This window comes from Pleurodeles waltl, chromosome 1_2 (assembly GCF_031143425.1).
Source record: "Pleurodeles waltl isolate 20211129_DDA chromosome 1_2, aPleWal1.hap1.20221129, whole genome shotgun sequence".
In the NCBI taxonomy this organism is placed as follows: domain Eukaryota; kingdom Metazoa; phylum Chordata; class Amphibia; order Caudata; family Salamandridae; genus Pleurodeles; species Pleurodeles waltl.
Genome location: NC_090437.1, coordinates 1,219,258,509 through 1,219,285,045, shown reverse-complemented (window position 1 = coordinate 1,219,285,045; position 26,537 = coordinate 1,219,258,509).

Below are 26,537 nucleotides of genomic sequence, written 5' to 3'. Positions count from 1 at the left end.
TGGTTGGAACAAAATGTGAACAAAATTTATTAAGAAGTACAAAGAAGACTATGGGGGTCATTACAACCCTGGCGGATGGCGGAGAACCGGCGGTAAGACCGCCAACAGGCTGGCGGTCTTACCTAGGTGAATTATGACCATGGCGGTTACCGCCATGGTCATCTGCCGGCTCTCCGTCCCGCCCGCCACAGCGGAAACGACCGCCGGGCTGGAGACCTGGGTCTCCAGCCCTGCGGCCGTCAGTATACCGCCGGCGGTATTTGGATCCGGCTTACCGCCGTGGATTTCCAGCGGTTTGAACCGCCATGAAATCCATGGCGGTAAGCACTATCAGTGCCAGGGAATTCCTTCCCTGGCACTGATAGGGGTCTCCCCCACCCCCCACCCCCACCCGACTCCCTCCCCTACACCCCCCACCACCCCTGCCAACCCCCAAAGGTGGCAGGGCCCCCTCCCCACCCCGACCCCCAACATAACATTACTGACACACACTGACACGCATGCAGGCACCACCAACACACACACGCACACACCCGACATACATGCCCACAGCCACACACACAGTCAGGCACGCACACCCACATTCAAACATACACGCACACATCCATACAGACATACCCACAGCCATACACGCACTCATTCCCATACACACAACACCCCACAAGCATACACGCACTCACACACCCCCTCTACATACACACACGCACACCCCCATGCACGCACACAACACCCCCCACCCCCCTCCCCTAACGGACGATCGACTTACCTGGTCCGTCGATCCTCCGGGAGGGGACGGGAGCCATGGGGGCAGCTCCGCCGACACCGCCACGCCAACAGAACACCGCCACAGCGAATCACAGGATGTGATTCGCTGGGCGGTGTTCTGTTGGCGTGGCGGTGGAGGTGGAGCAACCTCCACTTCCCCGCCGCCCGCAAGTATGGCTGTTGGCGGCTCTCCGTCGGAATAACGACGGAGAGCAGCCAACAGTCATAATACGCCGAGCGGCAAACCGCCTGCACAGGCGGTCTTCCGCACGGCTGTCCCTCGGCGGTCTTGCAAAAAGACCGCCGAGGTCATAATGACCCCCTAGATGCCAAATGTTGGATTCTATCTGATTTCATTGAGGACTCTTGAATATTTACTGAGAGACGACCTGCCATTGAATTAAGGAATAAGAAGAGTGCATATTGTGATTAGTTTTGAGGTTAACATCCATAGATGCTATCATTGCTAAGTTTTGGTTGGGGTGTTTTTCCTTAGCTGAAGCACCGTCGGATTAGTTTAAGGGTATTTGTTGAGTTTATTTTACTATTAGAAAGGTGAGCGCCATATCCCGTAAAAACCACCCCTTAGTATTATTAGACTTTCCTAAGGAGTCTGAGTCTCCCGAAACAGGTGGAAGATACTTTCTTTGCCTGATGGTCCATGGTGAACCATGGGTCTAACCATATACCCCGGCTCTTAATGTGGTTCTTAGGCGGTGGAAGATCTTCTAATAGGTCCAGGGTAGGTGTCACTTGAGATGGGAGTGAATAATGTCCCATAATCATGACCTCTGTTTTGTCTTCATTCAGCTATAGCTTGCACGCCACAATTCAAATGGAGACTGTTCGTAAGCAAGGGGCAAGCTGAGAGTTAAAGGAATCATGTGGGGAGGAGAAAGAGCCTACCAACTGGGTATCATCTGCATAGGATACCAGCGAGAGACCAAAGAGTTCCACTATCCTTGCCAGTGATAGAATTAAATGTTAAAGAGCGTGGGGCTTAGCGATGAGCCCTGCGGTACTCCCCAATGGCTCTTAAAGCTGCTTCAGTAGAAAGAGCGGTCGAGTACCTGAAAAGATCTACCTTATAGGAACTCCTTGAACCATTTAAGGGCATGTCCAATGATTCCAATTTCCCTCATTCTATGGAGTAAAATACTATGGTCTACGGTATCAAAGGCTGCAGAGTTCCCTTCCTGCCAACATATAAACCAGGCCCATGTCTTTTTTTATGGAAGTGTTCTATGGAAGTAAAAATCCTCCAACGGGGCCAGATGGTTACAGAGTGAGGTCCCGCAGAACCTGTTGGTTTTGGCAGGAAATGCTCGAAGTGGGAAAATACAAAATTCAACATTCATTGCTGCTGAAGTCATTTAATTGGGCAGGTACTTTTTGCACAGTTGCCTGGTTAAGATCCCTAACTTTGGACTTAGGGCCTGATTTAGATATTGGCAGAGGGGTTGCTCCATCACAACGGATTATATCCAATGGGATAAATTTTTGCCTTGAGGCTCTACCAAAGCTCCAAGGTCATGGAAGTCCAAAACTTTTCTAAGTTGCAATTTTTCAGAGTTTCTGAAAAGTTGCTTTTAGCTACTTCTAAGGCTTCCAGGACCTCAGGGACAGCAGTTAGGAGCCAACTGCACTCCAGAAGAAGTCACTAGCAAAGTCCAATTCAGTTCCAGTTGCACTTTGATATGTACTTGTAGCCACATTGGTGGTCAGCCAACTGTTCCTGAGTACAAAAGGAAGCAGATCCAGTCCTTCAGATCTCCCCACAGATTACAGGTAACAGGTCCAATCCTCTTCTGTTCTTCCATAGTTCCATAAAGCGTTGCTGAAGGCTGAGGTTGAGGTGTTAATTTTGTTCAGTTCACTGGCCAGTGGTCTGGGTGACTCCTGTCCACTCTCTGACTAATGGGCAAAATGTTCCCAAGGGTAAACCATCTTAGATGCCTTCCTCCACTGAGACTAAAGCCAGGAGGTTGAAGTGTGTTTTGGGATTAAAAGACACCTACCCTCCAGGCTTCCCTTATCAATAAACTTTAAAAGTGTGGATCTCCCTCTGGTCCCTTTTAAATTAGGGACATTTAGTGAAGTTCCTAGGCACTTTTATAATGCCCTGCTCAATTTAACCTGGGGCACCGTCCTCCCCCAGCCAGCCTAAGAGGCCCACATCATTGTCTCTTCTCTGAGTATTTCACACCTTATCAAAGCAGCCATAACAGGCCAGATGCAGCAGGCCCAGCCTAATTAGTTTCAGGGGTTTCAGCAAGGTAAAGTATAACTTTTTAAAAGTCACTTTTCCTGTACAGTTATCAAAAATACAACTTTGACATTAAATTGGAGTTTAATAACTATTGAAAACAGTGAGTGAACTGTCCTTGTAGCTTATGGCAAACCAAATATACAGAATTAACACACGAACTGTACTTTTGTTTTATCTTCATAAACTGCGAGCTACAGGATTAGCTGTGAAAATGGCTTCTGGGGGCTGGTCACTGTAGAATAATGAACACATTAAAATTAAATTCTTTTAACTACCAAACACCCTACTTTGTGGGTTACAGTGCTTAGTTAGGGGTAATTTCCCTAATGTTTAAAAGTAAGATTTCCCTCCTGTCAAAAGGTTTATTTTGACAGTTCTGTCTCGAAGCTGCAGAAGTCAGGCTACACATTTAGGCCTGAAGCCATATTTTCCTTGTAAAGCTGGTGAATGGCACATTAGGTGTTTCAGTCAAACATTCTATGTCATTTTGCTATACCGTATGCTAGGACTTTATTATACAGTTAGATATTCCAATTGGGGATTAGCCAATTTTACCATGTTTTAGGAGTAAAAAGCTCATGCCCTGGGGACTGGACAGCAGTAATATTTACGAGATTGACGTACAGTGCAGCGCAGCAAGTCACCATGTCCCATATTTATTTCAATACAGCACATTCCTGCCTTCCCCTCTGTGCTGGTGCCATTTTGGCAGTCGAGCACCAATGCAGGCCACCCTTGCATTATGGTGCAAGGGTGCCTTTGTTGCATGCAAGATTATTTTTACGCAGGAAGGGGCACATTCCTGCACAAAAACAATCCCCTGAGGCATATTCCTCTATCTGTGCTGCAGAATAAAGATATTTCTCCTCGTTACGCCTCCCCTGGGAAGGCATACCACTTTTGCGCAAACTCAGGTTTACCAATTTTGGTAAATCTGAGAATGTGTCAGAATCCGTGGGAACACCCACACAACGCTGATGGAACACCTTCCCACGGCAGAATAAGGCAACACAGCGATTTGCTCTGCATTGTTTTACTCCAGATTTATGAAGCCACTCAGGACCACACAAACTAGCCTTGTGTGGCTTGATAAATGACATTTAAGGTTTGCGTTGTGCATGTATTACATCTAGTGGTGCAAATGCGATGCAAACTGACTCAAAAATATGGCCCCAAGTGTACACAGTTAAAAAAACAGTACATCAGTTCACAAAAAGGGGGTGACCACATGAAAACAGATACCTTCTCACACAAACATTTTGTGTACTGAAATATGCATTGAAATTTGGTTCTGATTTACAAATCCCTTGCTGTTGAACCACTGAGATCCACGCACAGGTCTGATGGTACAGTTACGCATCGTTCTGAAGCTGCACAGTTGCACTTCATTAGTAAAATGGACTGTCGCTTTTATTGCCTTTGTCTGTAACATTGTATTTTGAATGAAATAATTTCAGGTTTTCCACAAACTGGCTATTTCATAAAGTTTACATGTGTGCAGAGTCACCCAAAAATAGCACATCCCAGGATATCAGGGGCATAGGACACGCTTTCAGACACAGGTATTGGCAAGAGGTGCTAGTGGGAATTAAAATGAAATGTTTACAAAAAGCATTTGTTGTTGATCAACGCTAGCCCGCAGCAACAGCTTTAGATTCCTGATTTTTGATTATTGAAAGTATCCAGTGGCGGCTCCTCCGTATAGGCGGAGGAGCATCAGCCCCCCACCACCAACAGCGGCAGCTACAAAACCTTTTAAACAAAACAATAATTAAAACGATAATAAACTTTGTTTATTATCGTTTTGTTTAAAAGGGAGTGGGGCCACGGGGTGATGTGTACTGGGGGGAGTGCTCAGCGGCAACAGTTGCCGGGCTGGAGGGAGCCTGCACAGGCTCCTAGTTTTCCTGGGAGCACCCTGGCTTGGCGCTCCCAGCCAACCCTGATGATGCTTTGGGCAGTGTCAGGATTGGCCGCAGGGCAGGCTGGGAGTCTGTGCCTTCGTCCAGCCAGCAAGGAAGAGGCGCGCAGCATGGGACCGCGAGGAACAGGTAAGTGTGTTTTTAAAAATGTATTTTATTTCATTCAATTCAATTTTAGCGCCCCCCGCACCTCTTCTCTGCCTCGCCCATTCCGCGGTCCGCGAGCTGCTACTGAAAGTATCATCATGTCAACCGAAATGCATTACAGGTTAGACTAATCACAAATGTTAATGAATCTGAGATAAGTAAAAATGTTTGCGTTTGGACTTCTCTATAGAGTAGTATTTCTGTTTCTTGTGAATTTTCTAACTCCACCTAATGTCGCCAAGGTTAGAGGGGTCATAGTAAACCTGACTCCTCTCCGCACTTTCCCCAGTTTGGCTAGGGTTGGAGTGGGAATGGTCGATTTGCCCCTTTCAGAGTCCAGTATCGTCCCCAGTGCTGCTTAGGTTGGAATGGGAACAGTGTAAGCATAATTATTATTAATGGAATTTGATTAACACATATTTAAATATAATACATTGTTTTATTTTTTAGCAATCTATTATAAACATTTATTATTAACAAAGCACAGGTGTTTTGTTTAAATATTTACTTTTGGCTTTAAAGTTATTTATTTAACTTTAAAATTAATTATATTTATTTTTCAAAAATATATATGTATATAATCAATATTCACACTGTTAATATATTTAAGTTTGCTGATTTACCATTATTGTTAGAAATGGGGTCTTTGCTTGGCAGTCAGGTTACCCACTGTCCAAGCAAGGACCCTCACTCAGGGTAATCACGCACAATCCAAATTATCCTGTGCCCACCCTCTGGTAGCTTGGCACTGAGCAGTCAGGCTTAACTTAGAAGTCAATGTGTAAAGTATTTGTGCAATAAATCATGAAATAACACAGTATAGCACCACAAAACATACACCACACAGTGTTTAGAAAAATATATAATATTTATCTGGATAAATGCCGGTCAAAACGATTAAGATGCAATAAGTATATTTTTAAATATCACTGTAAAAATGATATAAAGTGTCTTTAGTCTCTAAAAAGCAACAAATGTCTCTTGCAAGCACAAAGTACCTGGTTTGCGTTCAAATTCTCTCCAAGGGACCACAGAGGAAGAGATGCGTGGAAAACCGGGAGGTGTGTGTCTATTTTTTCGGAGCACACAGGTGATGCGTCATCGAGTTTTCACACAGGGCAGGCTTTGCGTTGATTTCCGGCACGTAGACTGGTATCCTCATTGGGTTGCGGGGTTTTCGGACGCCCTGGGGATGATGCGTTGAAATCCTGCGCTTGCCGGATAAAGTCACAGGGGCTGCATTGATCCGGTGGGTGTTGCGTGGAGATTTCTACTGCACGGCCGACGCTGCGTTGATTCCTCTCAGGAAGTCAGCCTGCGTTGTTCCGGCTCGGCTTTATGTCGATCCAGTGGGCCGTGAGTTGAATTTCCGGTCGCTACGCCGGCGCTGCGTCGATCTTCTCCTTGCAAAGTCAGGCTGCATCATTCTGGTTCGGCGTGCAGTGATTTTCTCACTGCAATGCAGGCTGTGCGTCCTTTCCTGCAGGCTGTGCGTCCATTTTCACCACACAGGGAGTTCTTCTTGCAGGAATTAAGTCTTTTTGGTCCTGACACTTCAGGGAACAGGAGGCAAGCTCTATCCTAGCCCTTGGAGAGCACTTCTTCAGCACAGCCAGAGAGCAGCAAGGCAGCAGGGCAACAGCAAGGCAGCAGTCCCTCTCAGAAAAGCAGTCAGGTGAGTCCTTTGGGCAGCCAGGCAGTTCTTCTTGGCAGGTTGCAGGTTCTGGTTCAGGTTCTTCCCCAGGAAGTGTCTGTGAGATAGAAGTGTCTACCTAAGAAGTGCCTGAGTTGATAGAGGCACAGGCCCTGTTTAAATACCCAAATGTGCCTTTGAAGTGAGGGAGACTGCAAAGAGTGGCTTAGAAGTGCACACAATCCCCTTTCAGTTCTATCCTGTCTGGCCGGGTCGCAGTAGGGGGTGTGGCAGTCCTTTCTGTGAGGGCAGGCTACTGTCCTTTGAGATGTAAGTGTCAGGCCCTCCACCCTCCCAGCCCAGGAAGACCCATTCAATATGAAGATGTATGCAAGTGTGGCTGAGCATCCTGTGTTTGGGGTTATATATATATATAAATACAATGGCGGTCGCCAGTAGGTAGTTGTTGTTAGGACCATTTTTTCCGTAGACATAGGCGATACCGCCGCCCCCCATGCGGTCACCGCCATCTGGCCGCACTGCGGTCAAAAGACCGCGGCGGCCATTCTGGCTTTCCCGCTGGGCCGGCGGGCGCCCGCCAAAGGAGCGCCCGCCGGCCCAGCGGTAGAGGCCCTGCAACAATGAAGCCGGCTCCGAATGTAGCCGGCGGAGTTGCAGGGGTGCGACGGGTGCAGTTGCACCCGTCGCGATTTTCAGTGTCTGCAATGCAGACAGTGAAAATCTTTCTGGGGCCCTGTTAGGGGGCACCTGCACTGCCCATGCCATTGGCATGGGCAGTGCAGGGGCCCCCAGGGGCCCTACGACACCCGTTCCCGCCATCCTGGTTCTGGCGGTGAAAACCGCCAGAAACAGGCTGGCGGGAAGGGGGTCTGAATCCCCATGGCTGCGCTACAAGCAGCGCCGCCATGGAGGATTCTTCCAGCCGGGGGTAATCCGGCGGGAAACCGCCGGACCCGGCTGGGCGAGCGCGGCTTCACAGCCGCGGTCGGAATACATAATGAAGCACCGCCAGCCTGTTGGCGGTGCTTCCGTGGTCGTCGACCGCCAGGGTTAGAATGACCCCCATAGTGTTTTTTGTTTTGCCAACAACTTTGGTGCCTCACGAAATTTTCAAAACTTATACTTCAGTCAGTTCAGCTGCTGTGTTGAAAGTCTTGGTGTGATCCATCAAGCTGGGGCTGAGAAAAAGGGGCGTCCCAAAACACTTTTTTCCCCATTCTACATTAAAGGGGTTTTTCAATTTTTTTAACATGACTACAGACAGTATCAACAAATGGAATTACATCAAATTTGACAGAAAGCTAGCTCTTGGTCCATAACAAGTGCCTTTTGTGATTTTGTGTTAATCTGTTCAGTAGTTTTGGAGTAATTAGAGTTTAAAAATATAGATATCTAGGCATGCGGATAATCTGTGGATCCAACTATCTCCATGCTGATATCTTGTTTGGATGCAAACACTTCAAAAAGGAAGTGTTGGTAGCCATCTTGGGGTTCGACTTGAGCCGAGTCCCACAAAAAAGATTTAAAAAACAGAAAAGGGGCCAGGGTAGGGTCACCTTGAGCCCCAGGGCACCGCCACTTTCCCGGGCTAAAGATTACATTAACACAGGAGCAAGTGCGGCCCCCCAGAGTCCTGGGTGCCTCCACCTCCCCGGGGCTAGAGATGAAATTATCATGGGGGGCCCACATGCCCCCTCACAGCCCTGGGGAATGCCACCTCCCAAGGGTAATTAATTTCAAATTAAGGGGGGGCCTACACAGCCCCACCAGTTGTGACGGGGACCGTCACCTCCCCAGGGCTGACAAAAGATAAGGAATAGGGCCCGTTACACACCCCTGACCTTGGGGACCACCATCTCCCCGGGGCAAATTTCAAATATTGGAGGGGGACCGCACAGCCCACCTCTAGGAGCCACTAATAGCCCTGGGGGCCGCCACACTCCAGGGCCAGCTCCTGCTATGTCCTGGGGTGCCACCACCAGAACATAGCTGTTTGCTGTGACTTGGCGGGAGCTTTGACAGCTCCTGTCAAGTCACTTCTAACACTCCAGTTCCATCAAGCAAGAGTTGTCAAACAGCTCTTGCTTGCTGAAATCAGAGGTTTCCTCTGTTTCCCTGCCCACAGACATGAGGGCAGGGAAAGAGAGGAAACAAATGCTCTCACAGGCAGGGAGCTGCATGTTTAGCAGCTCCCTGCCTGTGACAGCAATGCCGGCTCCCACAGGTGGCAGGGAGCAGGCTGGGACCGCGGGGACCTTGAGGCACCCCCCATAGTCCCCATTGGGATTGTGAACACTGCATGCCTTATGGGGCACCCAGGACAGATGGCCGGGCCCAGGAGGATTGAGTTCCCGGGTTCGAGATTGGCCCAGGGAGGGAGGCCGTGCAGCTCCCTCCCAAAAAAATATATATATTAAGGCCAGGCCCCAGGGGATGGGGTCCCTAGTGTTGAAATCAGCCAGGAGCAGGAGCTGCATGGCCCAAATCCTAGGGCTTGCATTAGCCCCAGGGACCGCCACCTCCCCGGGGCGATCAGAGACAAATTGGTGGGGGGGGGCCTTACAGCCCTCGCACTCCGGGGACACCCATCGCAGGGCAAAACAATAATTTGATATGGAGGAGGCCCATATGGGCTCCCCCATAGTCAATGTAGACAGTCACCTCCCCGTGGCTAAAGATTGAATTAACACCTAACTAACCAGCAAAAAGTGCTCCAATTGGATAGCGATTTTATGCACAGTGTGGACTCATCTTGAATGAACGAGCAGATGAGCTTCCTTTCCGGCCATGATCCAGGGGATTTAAGGGAATACGGCGCACCCATGCATTTCCCCCTGCGCTGACGCTAAATTTAGCTGCAAACGCAGGCATCCTTGCACCCTCGTGCAAGGATGTCTGTGTTGACGGGTGTGGTTGTTTATGTTTAGGAAGGTGTCCCTTCCTGCACATTAACAATCACTAATGCCGCTTTAGCAGTTCTGTGTGTGCTGCACAAAGCAGCACACACAGAAGTACCAAAGCGTCATTTTCAAATGATTGTTTATGTGCAGGAAGGGACACCTTCCTACATATAATCAATAATTTCTAACATTTTGCTTTTTCTATGCATGTGGAAGAATGCAGCACACATAGAAAAAGCAAAAAACGAGAAGGAATAAAAGTATTCCTCCTCGTTGCGCCCTGCTAATGCCACCCCTGGAGGTGGCGTTAGATTTTGGCACTGCCTCGGGTTTATGAGATTTCATAAATCTGAGGCAGCATCAAAATGCAATGGGTGTTGCTGTGGCATGCTCACAGCAACACTCATTGCATGCTCCTTCCACGCACAGTGCTGTGTGTGAAGGGGCCGTATTCACAAGGTGGCGTTAAGCCACAAAAAGGGGCTTAACGCCACGTTGTAAATACAGCGCTGTGCTGAACGCCACTGTGGCGCTAGGGGCCTATAAATACGGCTCATAGATTTTCATACGTCACTTGCCCATGTGCCCATGTGTGTTTTTTTGTTTGTTTAATATTCCCAGATTACCTTTCCTACTGCGGTGCTAAAATTTGAAAAACATGCAGACCTGGGAGACAAAATCATGTACCAATTCACGGTTGTGCATACAGCCAACCAAACATGAACACGCGTTCATAGTCACAACCTATCACACTTCTGTACGTAAATAATCGGTGATCTGATCCGTTGCTGCTACATCTCCACGTACACACATATTACACTGACTGAGACGATTTATACAAAACACACACCAAAGCAATGCTACTGACAGAGCACTGAAGAGCCAAATGTGAGCGATGGATAGTCTAAACCACCTTGTTAACTTTCCGAAGGCTTATTTTCAGTCCACCACACCGTTCCGTGTTGTGGGGTGCAAGATCTTGCTACTGTGAGTGATTGATAAGCTTCTACAACCAAATTATCCATACACTATGGGCGTCATTTTCGATTATGTTCAAACTGGTTTTTTGTCAGTTGTAACACTAGTGACTGGCTGGCTCAGTTCATTTGCATGTGTTCATAATAATGTCAACGTCGTGGGTTTGAGCCCCCATACCGGAAGTTTCCATTTTTATTTCTTTTTTAGATTTATAGCACTTTTTATTTAAGATTAAAGAACCTCAGAGGCAAGATACCAATGAGATTTCCAGGACACGATTTAAAGAGCAATGATTAATGCAAGAGGAGAGTTTAAAACAATAAAAATTAAAAACATCCAACCTCACTTTCTTACTTTCCCACTGCAAGTACTTACTTATTCTATTTTTAATAGTAATGCTAACATAGGGCAATGTAAAGCTAGCACTAATTAAGCCAATAGCACTGGTTTTCATATAGTGCATGCATACAGAAATGCACAGCATTTATACATTCATAGATGCCAACATTTATGAAAACCCAAGGGAGAGATTGAGGGATTTAAATTCAAGAGTAATTAACCACCTCATTGACTTGCATTATAGTGGAGGACTATTTAAGCGACAGAGGAGTAAATACAATTTTTTCCTATAATATTCATGAGTCTTCCTCTTAAGCCGGGAGTTTTGATATGTATAATGCATTGACATGGATCACACATGCATGCACATAAGCAGAAAGAAAAAGACACATAGATATGTCCACAAACACACTCATCTCTGCATACACAGACACTGATACACACAACCCTCCAGACATACAGGCTCCCACTCACACAGATCTACAGATACAGGGCACACAGACCACTTAGGCTAGAGGCAGTAATGCGGATAAACCACCAATCACTCATGTACACACACTACACACATGACTACAGACCTGATTCATACTCACACATTTCTAAGCCAAACACAGACCCACACAAGCATTCTCACATTCCCACAGGCACTCCCACACCCACGCACTGACCCAAACTGACACTCTCACACCCACTACCAGAATCATAGCATGACTCAGGCACCCACTCACAGACACACACAGGCCCTCACACACCCACACACAGACCCACACAGCCACTCACACATCCACTCACAGACCCATGGTGCTACTCACAGACCCAGACCCAGACCTGCACAGACACTCACACACCCACTCACAGACCCACACAGGGACTTGTACAAACCACTCACAGACCCATACAGGTACTCACACACCCACTCAATGACTCATAGCACCACTCATTCACACACCCACTCACAGACACACACAGGCGCTCACACACACACTCAAAGACCCACACAGCCACTCACACATCCACTTACAGACTTGTAGCGCTACTCACACCCACTCACAGACCCTTGCAGCCACCCATACACCCACTCACTGACCTATACATCCACTAACAGACCCACTCTCCAAATTTGGAGGTTACAGTTAGGAAATAAAATGTAAAAAAACATAGAAATTAAATAAACAAACAAAGGGCATAGAACGTTATAGTTAGGCTCAGATTTTACTCATACAATACCATAGAAATTCAGCAGTTATAGTTACCTGAGCTAACTACAACTTACATAACTTACACAACCCATTATTCACTGATACAACTACACACACACACCCACTCACTGACCAAAACGGCTACTGACACAGCCATTCGCTCATGCATACAATCACTAACACACCCACTCACTTACCGTACAGCTACTCACACACCCACTCATCCACTGATAGAACCACTCAGACAGCTACTTACACACAGATTGAGACACTCACAGAGCCACTCAGATGACATATGTTACAAATAGTGCCATTCATGGGTAGTACAAAAATAATAGTAATTTAACTTATGCAGTAGCTTAGTATTTGTCTTTAAGTCTAAAAAATTTCACGAAAAACCTAAACTCACTAGATGATATCATCAGAGATGTCATCACTGATGTCACCAGTGATGTCACTGACCATGTTATGAGTGACGTAAAATTTGAGGTCATAAGCAGTGCAGGGGCTTGAGTTAGAGTTAGCTCAGGTAACTAATAACTGCTGAATTTCTATGGTTTTGTACCAGTAAAATCTGAAAGCCTAACTATAACGTCCCTATAGCCTTTGGTGTTTTCAGTGACTATATATATATATACACATGTGTGTTTGATGAATCTGCACCACACATCAACATAATACATTTTGTTCACCTCAGCTCTGTCATGTAAAGTTTTACACTGCTCTGTCAGGTGGGCGTCAAGAAAAAGGGAAGGTACCATACCATTGATTTTCCCATATGTCAATTCCCATAGAAAACATTGTTCTTCAATACATAAAAATGCATTTCAGTGGAATTACACTAAGGCCCTCATTATGACAACGGCGGTATTGACCACCTACCGTCACGGCCGCCAAAAGACCTTCGCCATGGCTACCTGCTGTCCGCCATATTATGACCCTAGCTAGAATTCCGCCAGAAGGATGGCGGAAATTCCAGCTGTGGCCATAGCGGCGGACGGCGGTAAGGTGGCGTTGCTGCCAGCAGCAGCGCCACCCCAGTAGACTGCAGCAGACGTATCATGACACATGATACGGCCTGGCGGTGTTCTGCTGGCGGACGCTGCTGCTGGCAGCAGCGCCAGATCCCGTCTCCTGCCGGAAGTCCCCCTGCAATCAGGTAAGTCAGGTGCTTCGACAGGGGAGGGGGTTGGGGGGGTTGTGTGCATGTGTGGGGGTGTGGGTGTATGTTTGTGTGTGTGTGCATGCGGGTGTGTGGTGTGTGGAATGCATGTGTGCATGCATGGTTGTGAGTGTGCGTGTATGTTGTGTGAATGCGTGGGCGCTTGTATGTATGCAAGTGTGTGTGGATGTGTGTGTGAATGGATGTACGCATGCGTGGGTGAATGTGGGTATGAGTGTGTGTATGCGTGTGTATGATGGTGCGTGAATATGCATGTCTGTTGTGGGGGGTCTGGAGTGGGAGGGGGAGCGTGGGGGAGGACTCTGGAGAGGGGGGGATGGGGAAGCCACGAAAACCATGGCAGTAGGCGTGGTCATAATCCTGCGGGTGGGACAGTGACGGCTGCCTGGCTGGAGTGAAGCTGTTACTGCCCTGGTGGATGGAGTGGTACATTGCCAGTTTGACTTGAGCCAAACCACCAATGTCATATTTTGGGGGGGGGGAGTACTGCCAGCCTGTTGGCAGTACTTTTCTCCAAAATAACGCTGTCCGCCAGGGTTGTAATGAGGACCTAACTTTGGCAGGTGTACAGAGAATTAAATAAAATTGGACCTTCTGATTGGTGGAGAAAGCTTTTTGTCCTGTCTGCCATTTCAGTACTGTGGGACTGGTCCTGGTCCCAAGAAACTGGGTGAACTGAATGTTGCTGCCACCATTACAGGACATGGGGACTTAGTCCCATTGTTCTGGAAATGTTTTTTTTAAAAGTGCATCAGGTGCAGGGTAGGAACACCTTTACCCCCAAGCACGTGTGGAGGGGGCAGAGGCAAAGGGTAACACAGTACTCTGGCAATAGCCCTTCTGGGAGGTATTGCACTATTTCTGCAGTTGCCACTGCACAAGCTTCCACCCCAAGGTACCATGACAACTTGCAACCTTTCTTTTGTTGGGTGTATATATATATATATATATATATATACATACACATATTCAGTGAAAAACAAAGGTTAAAGTGACATTATAGTTAGGAATTGTAAAACTTTACATAAAAAAGTGGAAATATTGAAGGTTAAATGGGATGTTATAGTTAGATGAAAATGTCAGTTGAAACATACAGTTTTAATCAAACAAAGCCACTGATATTCACCAGTTATAGTTAGCTTAAACAACTAGAATTTGTGCTCTAAAGTGACAATAACTTGCAAAAAGATTTTGCTGCCATCACATATTTATTGATGTGACAGCCAATCAGATCTTATCACAAAACCTGTTGGCTCTGGCAATCCTCCGAAATGTGAAATATCTATTTGTTTTAGCCTTAATTTCTCAAGAACTACTGAATGGATTACACCAAATCACAAAACGAACACCCCTGGACCGAGATTTAGCATTCTGCCAAATTTGGTGTAATTCCGTTCAGCAGTTTTTGCTGTATCCCTGTTCAATTTTCCCATGAAAAAAATGAATGGGAGAATGCATTTTGGGACCCTCTCTTTTTCTCGTCCTCTGCTTGACAGAACACTCTGAAACTTCGTAGGAAAGACCTGAAGTGGATGAGACTTTTTTGGAAAGTTTTGTAAAGATTCATCAAATGGAACCAAAGTTATAAGCAAACCAAAAAATGCTTTTCCTAATAAAATGTGGTCCAAACAGGGTACTCCCTGTGTAGAATTAAAAAAACAAAGGCTGAAGATAAGTTATAGTTAGGTAAACGTAATTTATTGTTTCTATACAAACCTTAGAAATTAAAAAGTTATGGTTATAACTCGAAGTTATAATTTCCACTCCACCCAAAACTTTCTATAACTTGCACACCTCTGTACATAGGCCCTCATTCTGACCTTGGCGGTCTTTTCGCAAGACCGCCGAGTTACGGCGGTATGCCGCTGTGCGCATTCTGACCGCTGGGAGCGTTCCGCCGGAAAACCGCCAGCAGCCACACTGGCGGTCGGCGGGAAAGTGGAGACTGGTCAACCTCCACCGCCACGCCAGCAGAACACCGCCCCCAGAATTACGACCCACATTTCTGTGTGGCGGTCTTCTGTTGGCGGTCTTCTGTTGGCGGTCACCTCCCCATGGCTCCTGTCACCTCCCGGAGGACCAACGCACAAGGTAAGTTGATCGTCCGTGAGGGGAGGGGGTGGGGGGGTGTTGTGTGATGTGTGCGTGCATGGGGGTGTGCGTGGGAGTGTGTAGAGGGGGTGTGTGAGTGCGTGCATGCGGGCGGGGAGTGCTGCTGTGCCTATGGGCAATGTGTGTAGTTCGGCGGGTGCGCATGTCGGCATGTATGTGTGCGGGTATGTGTCCCCGTTGTGTATGTGTGTGTGTAGGGGGTGTGTATATGTGCATGTAGGGGGTGTGTGCATGTCGGGGTGCGTGTATGTGCATGTCGGGGTGGGGGTGGGGAGGGGGTTTGTACCACCTCTGGGGGGTGGCAGGGGGGTGGAGGGTGTGGGGGGAGGACTCGGGGGGGCTGTGGGGGGTGGGGGAGACCCCTATCAGTGCCAGGGAAGGAATTCCCTGGCCCCGATAGTGCCTACCGCCATGGTTCGCATGGCGGTTCCCGACCGCCAGAAACCGCGGCGGTAAGCAGGGTCATGATACCGTTGGCGGTCTTGGGTCGACCGCCGGACCGGAGTGCGCAGACTCCAGCCCGTCGGTCATGACCGCCGTGGCTGTCGGAGTGGGGAAGTGGCGGTCGGTCGCGGCGGTGACCGCCGCGGTCAGAATGCCATTTTTAATACCGCCGGTCTGTTCGCGGTCCGACCGCCGCCTCTCCGCCGACCGCCAAGGTCAGAATGAGGGCCATAGTGTTGTGAACTCGCTATCATTATAAGTTATAATCCCCATGCACTGATTATACCCTTTCATATTACATCACTTATAGCATGTTAAAACATAACATTCATAGTAACACTCATGCTGTCACAAGTGACATAATTTATAAAAACACTATGCATGTTAGAGAGCCAGGTTTTAGGTGATTTACTCTGACTAGAAAGTTCACAACACTGTACAGGGGTAAGTGAGTTGATCTATTTGGACAACTCCACAAACCCTTGTTTAAAATGATATCAACAACCATGTATGGATGTATAGGAATAGACGTTGAGTACTGCTGGAATCAAGGCTTGTTTGAGGTCCATGACTATATTTTCTCAAACATGAAACATTAAGAAGGTGATGGAAGTAGGAGAGCATTCCAGCATCATTCTTTTGCCCACTATGCCACCTCAGTTTTGACCCAGCCATATGCAAATCAGTCTTGTCCCTGCGTGTTTGATATAAACTCCTAAGTTGCCAAGGGTATGCCCAGACATGGATCTTGTGCACCTTGTGCCCTTGGAACCAAGTTACACCTGACTGAAGAGCCCCAATCAGGGCAAAATAGTCTTGGGTTGCTTGTGTTCTGGTTTAGGAGTACTCTACCTTGCAGTTCTGGCTGGAATGATCCTCTCCTCAGAAAACTCCTGGATCTGCAGAGAATTATAAGAAGGACTGTCCTGCTGTCTGAAGGAAGAGTGGACCAACTTGCCTTGAATCCAGATCCACAGACATGACCCCAAAGATCAGTTGGCTGACCTCCTGTTTGGGCCACAGGGACAAAACAAGCTTCCAGAGGCAATGCCTATCTGGAACTGCCCAGCTGATCGGTTCCAACTGGATCTGCCCTGGGCCCTACTGCTGGCCTCTGTTGGCATGAGTCCTAACCTCCAAGTGCTGCCCCGCTAAGGTCCTGAACCCTAGACTCATATTAGAGTGTACTTCTCCTGCTCACACAGCAAAAGCAGTGACCTAGAAACTTTTTGCCAGCTTTCTGTCAAGATTGGAATAGCTGTTGAAGCCGCAGCCGTCGATTCTAAATCGCTGCTCAACTTGCTGTTTGCCCCACTGGAGGAGACCTGACTTCCAAAAAAGTTTCTAAGTCTCAACATAGAAGGCTTCATTGGGACAGAAGCCAAAAAAGCAACCCATCAACATCAAGGCATTCCTGAGCATAGACTTTGGACTTCACCCACTTAAGAGTTTTCCTGCATTTGTTGACGACTACACCGGGACCCCCCTCTTCAGCAACCTATCATTTTCGAGCTACGTTTTGGATCCAGCTTCCAGCTTGACTTGCCAACGACTCGTTGATGACCACTTTTTCTCCATAGACATTTCTAAGTCAGAAGGTAAACTTTCCACCAGGACAAACTTGGTTCCTGTATCTGACCTGCGTGGCAAAGCAGTTGGCCTTAACTTTTGACTTTAACTCGATTTAGCGTGAACAGATAATCATAGTTGGTACTTTGTTCATTTTAGTGCTATTTTTGTTTCAAACTTTAAAAATTCATATTGCCAGTTATACCTATTGGAATGTTGTCATTTTTTAATCATTTTATTCATTAAAATGCACTTGATTGCTTTACTTTGGTTGGAATTTTTCTTTAGCTGTGTTGTCACTTTATTACTGTTTGAGTACTGCATAAATACTTTGTACATTGCTTCTAAGTTAAGCCTGACTGTTTTTTGCCAAGCTACCAAAGAGGTAAGTACAAGTATTTATTAGTGACATTTGCGGTTTACCCTGACAAGGATTGTGATTAATATTAAAGATGGGCTCTCAAACCAACCCTCATATAACACCAGGTTCTGACAGCTGGGTCCCAAATGAGATGCGAGGGGGGGGCAAAAGTAAGATGGATTGGAATGCAGGAATGGCTTGTGGTGCTACTGGTGGGGTGGCGCATGCGTGGGGGGGTGTTGGATTAATAAAAAAAAACTTACCTGTGCCGCCTCCACTGCACTGCTCCTTTCCTGCAGACAAGCTGCAGGCACAGGCTCCCAGCCTGCCCTGTGGCCAATCCTGATGCTACTCAGAGCAGCGTTAGGATTGGCTGGGAGAGCCCAGCCAGGGCGCTCCCAGGCAGACTAGGAGCACAGCTTGTGACCCCGCCCCTTTTACCAAAAAACAACAATAAACATAGTTTATTATCATTTTTTGGTAAAAGGTTTGCAGCTGCCTTAGCGGAGGAGCTGCGCCTGTTGGAATGCTACCCCAAGCAATTGCCAGTGGTTCCACTTATTTCAAGTATTCTTCCTGTTACCTTTTGTGTGTTTGATGTAACACTGTGGCACTAGAACCAAGCTACACCAGACTGAAGAACCCCAATCGGGTTAAACTGGTCTTGGGTTACTTGTGTTCAGGGAGAACCTGGCCTGGCAGACTGGGCAGAACTGTTCCTACTGGGGCAGGGTCTAGATTGATTTCCATTTGGTTGGGCTCAAACTAAAGTGTCATGGCTGGCAAAAGAACGATGGGTTGGAATGCTACTCCAAGAAATTGCTAGTGGTTAGACTTATTACTTGAATTCCTCTATCCCCTTTTGTGTGTTTGGAGTGAAAGATAATCAATTACAGATTTTGATTTCACTTCAATGTAACAAAAGATTTATTTTCCATTTTCCACTGTTTTTGATACCTCTAAGTGAATTTTAAACACTTCTTTGAATTTACAGCTGCAGTTTAAGAGGATGGTGGTTCCAAGGATCCAACTCCTTGTTTCTAAACTTAACTATTAGTACTAAGGCTTGGTTTTCTCTAGTGAGGTTAGTTCATTTTACTAGTTTTAGATTTAGTGGCTTCGTCAATTGGGGGTAATAAATTGTTAGGGGCATATTTATGATCCCTTTGCACCTCTGTTGCATCACTTTTTGTGATGCAACTGTGGTGCAAACTTTGAAATCATATCTATGAGGCCCCCCAAAGACACTTTGCGTGGTTTTGAATGGCCTCATAGATAAAGAGTAATGCAAGGCAGCGCACAGCACTGCATTGCCTTACCCTGCACAAGGGAGGCATTCCATGGGCATTGTAGTGGGGGTTACCAGACAACTTCCATGGATTTTGATGCTTCCCCAGATTTACAAGACCTTGTAAACCTAGGGATGAGCCAAAACCTTAAGCCTCCACAGGGGAGGTACAACAAGGAGAAATATCTTTATTTCTCCTAGTTGATGTCTCTTTCTATGAGTACTGACTGCATTCTGCAGCACATATAGAAATAGAAAAAAGCGTCCTGGGATTGTTTTTGTGCAGTTAGATCCCCCTTCCTGCACAAAAACAATTCTGCATGCAATGCAGGCACTTTTGCACTAAAACGCCACCAGCGCATTGGGAAAGGACAGGAGTGCATCCTATGCCATAGCTACGGCGCATTCCGGCCCTGTCCCTTTGACAAGGGCAGCCCAGCAAGGTGACTTGCTGTGCTGCCCTGCGTCGCAAGTCCATAAATATGAGCCTTAGGTGTTCTATTGCACGTAAGCATAGACCTGCTCTCAATTGTTTTGGATGAAGTTCACTGCTATGCTAATCAATTGGTATAATGTAGCTAGTGCCTAGGTTTAGTTTTGGCGGTTTTTAAAGTTCTTTGTTTTGTGGATGGGTATTTATGTTTAGGTGCAGTTGATCGTCTTTAAAGAAATACTTCATGATGGCAGAATTATTTAATTTATTTTTCTTAAAGGGAAATGTTTCCGAATTTTTTAATGTTTTCTTATTTTTTGGTTTTCCTGGAGTGTCTCTTTTTCATCTCTTTTTAGGGATTTTGGCGGGATTCCCTGGCGTTGACATGGCTTTTATATGGACAACCACCTGCTAAAAGGACTGTATTTTGCATTTGTTTGTGAATTTGTGAATGGAACAGTATGTGCGGATCTAGGTTTCTGGTTCCAGTAAACTTCACAAATAAGATGCGAGTCTAGTTTTACTATTTTGTTTCATGTGATACTGAAAATTTTATGTGGGCAACTGGTTTATTTACTTAATCACTTAATTTACTTTTAATGATGTGTGATTTATGTTTACTTTTTATATTGAGATTTTGTGCATATTTGATTTCTTAGCTGTAGGGGCAGTTGTGTATGGATTCGTGGCTTATTGTATATAGGTAGTTATATTTCTTAGCTTAAATTGCATTTATAATGTGAAGCTTTATGTCTAATTAAGAAAATACACATTTGAAAAATGTTATAAAAATATCTTTTAATTCATTTATTTCATTCTGCTATGCGTATTCAAGATGTTTTTTTAGATTTATAATTTTCAGAGTTTCATTTTTTTGCATTACTTGCTTGTGATTTTGTTGGTTTACTGCATGCTAGTCGGCCTCCCTTATTCTAAACAGATACAAATTAAGTTGTTTTTCAAATTCCTATGTTCATTTTCAAGAATACCGTTACCCTCACAGCAATAATGTTTTCTATTGAGTTTATTTTTAGAGTAAAATTTAAGCTGGTCCCAAAATAATTGTCACAGCAAGCCAGACCATCTTGAGCTCTTTATAGTTGCATAATAATAAACCCTATTTCACATTTATTACATGGTGTCCACCACCAGAAAACAAATGGAGGTATGTGATGTTGGTCTTTGTAGGTCCTCAGTTGAGGAGCTCTGTCTAGAGGTCTCCACAAATTTGCCAAAGACAGCGGTATTGGTAGGTGGGCTAGTATATATGCCCAAGCAGACACATCTGCACAGGAAGCTAGCAAAATAATTCCACAGGCAGCCCTGACCTTGTGGTGCAGTTGACGCTTTGAAGGGGGTATGTCTGTCTGCTGTGAGATCTTTAGCTGAGTATCTACTGAAATAAATTACTGTGAGATCTTGCCACACCAACTTGTGGTAATAGTAGCTAGATTCCTAATTGTCAGTGACATAACGTACCCCACACCCTCACCATCGCCATGACAATCAGCATTTGTTTCTTTATGATAGATCAATGCTTACTTATGTTGTTGTTCACTGCCGCGTATGTTAGCTCAAGTTAGGGGGGTACCACCAGTATGTTCTGCTGTCTGCTAACCTACAATGACACCCAATTTATTCTGTATGCACCTGGTTGGCCTAAGTACTTTTCCACCTGTGCCATTAGAGAATCCCCATGCCTAGCACTGACCACAGCTTGTTGCACATCAGGATTGCCTGCTGCCATCGTAGTTCATATCCTAATTGATGTCATGGCCCCTCTGCCAAGCGCCAATCTGATCATGTTCCCCATTGTTGCTTCATTCTCATGGCAGCCACGTTTTGCTGATATCTACCACATCCACAATATATGACCTGCTCATTGAGACATACTATGCAAATTGCGAAAGTAAATGACTCCATTGTTAGATGAGTGCGATTCCTCTTCTGTGTTGTGCATTTCAGTGGAATGGGTGCCCATAAGACACAGTGTCCCTGCATAAGGAGATAGATAGATTTGGTCATCCATCGGTCTTTCTTCTGATTCGTATGTGCAGCAGAGCCTTAGCAACATACAATATATGTGGATACAATGATCTTTCTTTTGCTTTATGAGTTATCCAGGTATACGTTCTTGTAGAACTGAAATATTTCACTATGAAATATTGCCTAATCCATGTTTGGTTTAGTTAGCATAGTTAGGTTGCATTAACAAGAGTACTTGTCACATTGCCAAAAAAGGCATGTTCATTTGTTGTGCACGACCCTCCAGCATTTATGGATTCTCCAGATAATTATATTGCACAATGCATCACACATAGAAAAAGCAAAAAACGAGGAGGAATAAAAGCTTGCCTCCTTGTTATGCCCTGCTGAAGCTGCCCCTGAAGTGGCGTTAGTTTTTGGCATTGCCACATATTTAAGATTTCTTGTGAATCTGGGGCAGCATAAAAAACAATGGGTTTTGTGATGGAACCCCCACTGCAACACCCATTGCACGCCGCTCTGATGCAGAAAACTGTGTCGCAGGGGCTTTGTTAGAAATGGGGTCTTTGGTTGGCAGTCAGGTTACCCCCGTCCACGCAAGGACCCTCACTTTAGTCAGGGCAAAGGAGAAACACAGCTGGTTAACCCCAGCTAACCCTTGGTAGCTTGGCACGAGCAGAAAGGCTAACCCAGAGACAATGTGTAAAGTATTTGTACCAACACACACAGTAATACAGTGAAAACACTACAAAATGACTCACAATATGTTAAACAAATAGCCAATATTTATCTGAACAAAACAAGACCAAAATGACAAGAATCCAACATACAGAAGTCAAGGTCTGAATGTTTTAGGATTAAACACAAAAATAGCACTTAGAAACTCAAATGCTTTGATTAGGTGATATTTCGGCAACGTGACTGAGTCATTCCAAACAATCCGACGCCAATGGCGCCGGTCACTGAGTCACATGGACCCCCAGGTACAGTACCTTGTGAAAATGAGGAAATAAGCCGGTGCACGGAGTCGGGGATCGCAGCGTCGATGGATCTGAGGCGGCATCAGTTCCGGTGCTGTTGAGCAAAGGAGTGAAGGCGTCACAAGGAGGCATCGGGTCCTTGCTGCGGAGCAGTGGAAATGAGGCAGCATTGTTGCAAAACGCTGGGTCCGCGCACTTCCGGCAGAGTCAATGTCCGGTGGTCACGACTTGGTGCGGTCACAGAAAAGTCTCTGTTATTTACAGGAGCCTACCTTGCCCAGGCCAGGCCCCAGACACACACCAGGGGGTTTGAGACTGCATTGTGTAAGGGCAAGCACAGCCCATTCAGGTGTAAGACACAACTCCTCCTTCCACTCAAGTCCTGATGGCTCATCAGGATATGCAGGCTACACCTCAGCTCCCTTTGTGTCACCGTGTAGAGGAGATTCACAAACAGCCCAACTGTCAGTCTGACCCAGACAGGGAATCCACAAACAGGCAGAGTCACAGAATGGTTAAAACAAGAAAATGCCTACTTTCGAAAAGTGGCATTTTAAAAAAACTAAACCAATTTCACTTAAAGATGTATTTTTAAATTGTGGATTCAGAGACCCCAAACCCCACATTTCTATCTGCTCTCAAAGGGAAACTACACTTTAAGAATATTTAAAGGCAGCCCCCATGTTAACCTATGAGAGAGATAGGCCTTGCAACAGTAAAAACAGAATTTGGCAATATTTCACTGTTAGGACATGTAAAACACATTGGTATATGTCCCACCTTTAACATACACTGCATCCTGCCCATCCCATGGGCTACCGAGGGCCTACCTTAGGGGTGCCTTACATGTATAAAAAGGTAAGGTTTGGGCCTGGCAAGTGGGTACACTTGCCAGGTCAAATTGACAGTTTACAACTGCACACAAGGCACTTTAGTGGCAGGCACAACCAGTGCTGCAAGCCCACTAGTAGCATTTGACTTACAGGCCCAGGGCACCTCTAGTGCACTTTACTAGGGACTTACTAGTAAATCAAATATGCCAATCATGGAAAAGCCAACTACACATACAATTTACACATAGGGAGCACTTGCACTTTAGCACTGGTCAGCAGAGGTAAAGTGCCCAGAGTAATAAAAACAGCAAAAACAGAGTCCAGCACACAGCAACAACCTGGGAAGTAGAGACAAAAAGTTAGGGGAGACCATGCCAAGGATGCCAGGTCTAACAGCCCATATTTACAAGGAGGCGTTATGCAACAAAAAGTGGTGTTACACCTCATTGTAAATATGAAGCAGTGATTAGCGTCACTGGCCCGCTGCAAAAAGTAACGCTCCTGTGGCGATATGTCTTTGTAAATATGGCCCTATGAGTTACAAAGTTGTGTTCTAATTGAGACCCTATGCTGGAGGAAAGACAATTTGACTTAAGTCTTTAGCATAAAATGGTAACTCCAAATCCATATAGAAAAGGAAACCATCATATGAATGTGCAACCTAATTAGAAAAGGAAACCATGGAAAACTGCCAAGTCATGACAAAAATGAATCCAATTGACAAAAAAAAGAATTGCAGAGAAATGATCTACGTAATGCCCTCTTTTGGAATGTCTACTCAAGTTTTCCTCAAACCTTTTGCTAACTTCTTGGAGCTCTAGGCACATGTTGGCATCCAGGTCTCCATTGTCCATTGATGGTGGCATCAGACATCAACCATCTCCAATATCCTGCACCAGTTGTCTACCAGACAGTAAACAAGTGACATCTGGTTGGGTATTGGTGGTGGCTTGAGCATCTGCTGTGCCTGCCACACAACGTGACTACAGCTCTTTCTCATGCTTTTTTCCCCATCAGGTGAAAACAAATATTTACAAGTGAAAGACATTCTAAGAGTTGAAGAAATGTAACCAACAAATAAAAAATGTGGTCATTACTCAAAAAAAGTCAGGCCAGGGTCAATGGAAGCTCTCTTGGGGCTGAAGGTGGTCTAAGAGACACCAGGGTTAGATCAGGTGCTGCGTGAGATCTTCCGCTTGGCAGGAAAACAAACAGAGCAAGTCTGACAAAGTCCTCTTCTCTTATTACAAGTTTGTGAAGTGTTTACAGAATGTTGGGTATATAACATTCTGCATAGGTGATCCCATAAATGGGTACTAGAAAGAACTGTTATTCAGAGTCGACTGGGACTAAAGATATGCCAGGGCACCGCAATAAGAGTGGCCCCCATTAGTGAATTAGATAACTAAACAAGAATTTGCAATGCAACGGGTCTCGCATTTCTCCGAGTTAGAGCTATTAGCAGTTGTAAACGCCCAACCGGACTTTTCTTGCCACATTAAATGGGAAAAAAAGAGCGCGATCGCGCTGCTACAGTTCACTCGTAGTGAAACCTATTGGTAAAAGTGCAATTATCTACGTAACCGGCAAAAGTTCAATTAACTATGTAACAGGGTCGATGTCATGGAAAGCTCTCGACTTCTGCCAAGCGAGATCGCGCTGCGAACAAAGATAAAAAGTAGTCCACAAACCGGACGGAAAACAGCGAGCCTCGCATGTTTTCAGTACTTGGTCGCTGCGCTTGAGGAGGGCCAACTACCGTAAAAGCCTTCCACCAATGAAAGCAAGCAGATTTTAACAGGCAAGCCCACGAACCAATGAAAGACACTGACGTGACATGGATGGGGCTCTGAGCCCTTTTCTAACTCCCAAAGCGTCTCGCAAGCGAAACGCATGCGCAAGTGCATGCGATGCAGGCTCAACCCTAAACAATAGCCCTTCTATGCAAATTGGGGCAGTTTTGAACTTGTAAAAGACATGCTGTATAAGTGTATTGCAAGGTATGGGAGACTGCATGTGTTTAAACGTGCTGCAGGCAATGATTGTTTAAATAACAGGGAAATCAACAGTGAAAAAAAGGGTCAGCTGACTCTAAAACAGTCCCACACACAGCCAAACAACTGGCCCACTCACTGACCTGTCAGACCAGTCTTGCAGGCACAGCCTACTTGCCCTATATGCCAGTCCAACCCTATTGCCAAGAGCTGCTTATCAGATCTTGTTGTCTGCAAAACTATGCTTTGCAAACATTTTATACCTCTTGGAAAACTTACTTGCAAAATTAGCCAGTGATTGTTTGCAGAAAAACAAATACAAACAGTCTAATTTTCATTTTGGACACATAGACCATAAAAACAGAACAGGCCAACAGCAAATGACTGCTGCTGCACCCCCCCCAAAAGGTGGGGATTAAATCAACAAGGAGGGACTCTGGTGAGCGGCGAGGAGAGCAACAGCAGAACCTGAAGAGGACAGGGAAATTAAAAATAAAATGTTTTTAAAAAGCCAGGGTTGAGGAAGCTATGGACGAATTGGGGTAGGAGAGAGCAACATGGAGCACACAGGGGTGGGCATTTGAGGAAGGAAAGCAGCACACAGTGCAGAAAGGAAAATTAATCAAATGTTCCTTGAATGTGGGTTAGCAGAAAGATACAAGTCATTCAATTAAACCGAGAAGAGGAAGGAAAGACATTGAATAAGAAGCAAGCAAAGCCCACTGTAGATTTTGGTATGGTCCTGTATAGGCCTTTGGTCAACAGACATCTAGAGTTTGTTTGTAGGCATGACCTAAAAACTGGTCTCAAGTATTTTACCATAGGTGGGGGACTGCAGCGAGACCAGTCAAATCTGAAACCACTCAGAAATTATGCATCCACACATCCATGACTGATTCTGAAAGGACACAATAAAAGATGCCATTACTGAGTTAGAGAATAAAACATTCTCTGGCCCTATTTATTACATCTCATAAACACGGCAATTTTTTTTTCTCATGTTATGTTACAATATGTACAGAATAGCATCGTAATTATCACACGTACATAACTAATACATGAAATTCCTAGCAAATATTCAATACTAATATATGCACAATTTCCAGCAAATACCAAATACATGAGGAGTCATGGTTGACCATTCCCCAGGCCCCTTGTGGCATCTATTGACTTGGACCTGG